Genomic DNA, 4,167 nt, shown 5'->3' on the forward strand with positions numbered 1-4,167 from the left:
AAGTCTTTTCTGATTGGTATAAGTTGGATTTTGACAGCCAATCAAACTATTGAAAGTTGAGTATTTTGGTACTTTGTAAAGATTTGTAAATATTGCTATTTTTAGCTGCTGCTGCTGCTATTATTTGTCATGGTTGGGGCTGCCCCTTCTGTTATATAGCTGGGGTCATATTTAAGAGATGATGGTGACATTCATATTGGAGAGAGACGGCGAACACATATATATAACAATGATGAGAGGGAGAGAGAGATGAGACATTTATACATATTACAGTTCTGTGGATTTTTATAACATATATTAGCGAGGAGAGAGAGGGTGAGCAATTCTTTTAACACAGGAGGGGACAGTCATTACTTATGATGGAGAGAGGGGGACACATTACTTGGAAGGGGGTTATACAAAGTTCATTAAAGATGATTACACATAACCTTCAATTGTTGAATGACGACACGAAGACAACAGTTACAAAAATCGATGATGTTCTTTATTTCATTTGACCGGTCGAAATGATGATTGCCGTCAAGAATTCAAATTCGTTTCTACATGGTTAAATGTTCTCCCTTCGCTTCTAAAGGGAGCCGTCTCTGCTCGACTGCCGACTCTCGACTCTGACTCTGTCCCAGACTCTGACTCTCTGACTGACTAATCTGACTAATCTGCTAATCCTAGCTCCGATATTGAGAAATTCCCTTTCTGCTATGACGTCAGATGTATGGCTCCAAACGTGACCAACTCACGTTGGTAAGCACACGTTTCCAAAACACACTTCTGCAAACAAAGAATTCTCACTAACCTATTTTTTCAAAATATTTTTAATTGTTCACTCTTTTCCAGCTGACCTTTTTATTTCAGCTTTCATAAAAGAACGAACAACTAATTCTTTTTACAATACAAACAAAATCTAACTATTTCCAAAACAATAGCGAAATTCTAACATTCCATTTTCTGAATCTATTCTGAACCTTGCTTACACGGTTTGAGTCTCGGCTTATCCTAATTTCATTTTCCACTAATGTTTTTCTTATTTATAAAAGAGGACAGCCTTTCTTGTAACATTTCTAATTGCATAATGTATTTGCTGCTCCTACTAATTTTTTGTTTTCTTTGCGAGGAAGCTTCATAAATCGAAATGAGATCTCACACTCAACTTCGTAACAAAATCATTTGGAGCTCGACCCTTCGGACGACAAATATCGAAAAATTGGCTAAAACAGTAATTCCTTCACCCTCAACTGGGAACTTTTCTACAAGAAGGGTCGCTTTTTTTACCGCTATTTTCGAAAGTCATCCCCTTTTTTCGATTGACTAGCCTTAATTAAAACCTACGTCACTTCCGGTGTGGCAATGGGCGCAACAGCCAAGACGTCACTTTTTTTAACGTTCCTTTTCTCCTTCGTGGTATGGGTTCAAGCCTGCCTGCCTACTACCACTTTTTTTTTTTTTTTTGCTCAACACACACCTCCAAACACTCAGGCTAGTCTTAAATGTATTGCAATAAACAAGTTTGTTTATTGTTCTCTGAATTAGAATAAAAATAAGAAGGAAAAAAAACAACAAAAAAAAAACAATCGCTTGAATTATTATATAACTCATGCATCAACTGTGCAGACACTTTGTTCATCTATATATTAATACGATAGCGTGTGTGTTCTTTTGTGTGTCACGCTTACATCCGGGTCGTTTAATTATGAAATTCCATTCTGCTGTTATCATGCTGTGCATCCCTAAAAAAAAAGAAAGTGGAATATTCCAAATAAACCTTGTCACCCCTTAAAAGGAGGAAAGTGGAATAAAAAAAATTGGTGTCCCTGTTGAGGCAAAGCTAATAAAAATGATTTATTCTTCTTGGCCTTTTGGCTAAGATCAAAGTGTAGTATCTGTTCTTCAAATGTTACATTTCAATTTCTTCTCTCTCATTGGAGGAGAAATCCTTTACGACTAAGACAATTTTTTGTTCCTTTTATCCACATTAAAAAACGACCCTGGTGTCTAAATCTGTCCCGTGGGGAGGCATTGTATATAAGTACTATATTTAATGCAACAAAGTTTTAATATTACAAAAGTAACTGGGAAAAGTAATTCTTGATTTAATTACAAAATGCTCTGTAAATGTCCCTTCTGATTAATTATAAGATGCCCTGGAAAATGTCCCCTCTGATTATGTTTTTGTTTACAAGGGCAGAGTTGGACATGAGGTTGGTTAAAAATTTTTGGGAAACCACCTCCCCAAAGGGGGCACTCTGATCAGTAACAAAAATAAAAAATTGTATCAGTAATGAAGGATTTCTCCTCCATTAACCAAGACCAAAAAAGGAGGAGGATTTAAGTCACTAGAATGCTGAGACTATACTCAGAAATTCATGTTGAAGCAATGGTTGCCTAATCCTTTACATAATGTTTTTATGTATTAATTTCGAATTGCTGAAACAGTTTATGACTTAAACATTACTTTATTTCAAGTATATTTAAACAGTGAGGTGGAGGATATGAAGTCAGTCCCAGAAATGACTTAAACCGTTTACGATTTAAACATTACTTTATTTCATGTATATTTTTAACAGTGGGTGGGGCATGTAAAATCAGTCCCGGAAATGGCTAAAACCGTTTACACGGTAAACATTACTTTATTTAATGTATATTTTTAACAGTAGGGTGGGGGATATGAAGTCGGTCCTGGAAATGGCTGCAACTATTTACGTTTTAGACATTACTTTATTTAATGTATATTTTTAACAGTGGGTTGGAGGATATGAAGTAAGTCCCGATAAGGGCTGAAACAGTTTACTATTTAGGCATTACATATTTTCATGTATATTTTTAGCAGTGGGTTGGGGATATAAAGTCAGTCCCGGAAATGGCTCAAACAGTTTATGATTTAAACATTACTTTATTTCATGTAAAGTTTTAACAGTGCGGTGGCGGACATGAAGTCAATCCCGAGATTGACTGAGATAAGTGCAAATATATACTCGCAGAAAGCGTTGCTCAGTATTGAATGAGATAGGTGGAAAATATATAGTAGCAGAATACCCAGCGTTGCTCGGAATCAAATGAGATAGGTGAAAGATATATACGAGCAGAAGACACGGTGTCACCCGGGATTGGATAAGATAGGTGGAACATATATACTATGAGAATACCCGGAATTGATTGATGTATTTGTAATGAAATAATCAGCTCAGGCAATATATCAAAGTTATTATTTAAGTAAGAGGGAGCGACATAGTGGGTTAAAGTTATGAAAATTATTGTCGAAATTAGTAACATAACCAAGAATTATGAAAAATTATGAAATGTGAGTTACTTGATTGGTGTGTTTGTAATGAAATAATAAGCCCAGACAATATATCAAAGTTCTTATATTAGTGGGAGGGGAGCATGATTGTGGAAATTAGTAACATATCCAAGATTTATGAAAAATGATGAAATCAGCCCAGGCAATATATCAAAGTTATTATTTTAGTAAGGAGGAGGCTATAAGGTGTGTTAAACTTGTGAAAAATTATTGTCAAAATTAGTAACATTTTCAAGAATTATGAAAAATGATTAAATGTGAGTTAATTTATTGGTGTGTTTAAAATAAAATAATTAGTCCAGACAATATATCAAAGTTATTATGTTAGTAAGAGAGGGAGATAAGGATGGTTTTAATTATAAAAAATGATTGTCAAAATTAGTAACATATCCAAGAATTATGAAAAATGGTATGTGGTTTAATGCATTAGTGTTTTTGCCAGACCAGACAATATATCCAAGTTATTATTTTAGTAAAGAGGCAATGATGTGGGTTAAAATGATGAAAAATGATTGTCGAAATTAGTAACATATCCAAGAATTATGAAAAAATATGAAATGTGAGTTAATTGATTGGTGTATTTGAAATGAAATAATCAGCCGAGATAATATATCAAAGTTATTATTTTAAAAGTGAGGGGGGGGGTAATAATGTGGGTTAAAAATATAAAAAGTGATTGTCAAAATTAGTAACATATCCAAGAATTATGAAAAATGATGAAATGTGAGTAAATTGATAGTTGTGTTTTTTAATGAAATAATCAGCCCAGACAATATATCAAAGTTATTATTTTAGTAAGAGAGGGCGGTAGAGATGGTTTTAATTACAAAAAATGATGGTCGAAATGAGTAACATATTTATTCAAGAATTAC

At 33.9% G+C, this 4,167-nt stretch overlaps 1 pseudogene; it reads left to right on the forward strand.

Annotated features, from left to right (window-relative positions):
* The first annotated feature begins 1,837 nt into the window (after nucleotides 1-1,837).
* LOC145243168 (U2 spliceosomal RNA) lies at nucleotides 1,838-1,969 on the forward strand (annotated as a pseudogene).
* Nucleotides 1,970-4,167: the final 2,198 nt, after the last annotated feature.

The sequence above is a fragment of the Euprymna scolopes genome, chromosome 21 (assembly GCF_053919585.1).
Source record: "Euprymna scolopes isolate OS-2025 chromosome 21, ASM5391958v1, whole genome shotgun sequence".
Classification (NCBI taxonomy): Eukaryota; Metazoa; Mollusca; class Cephalopoda; order Sepiida; family Sepiolidae; genus Euprymna; species Euprymna scolopes.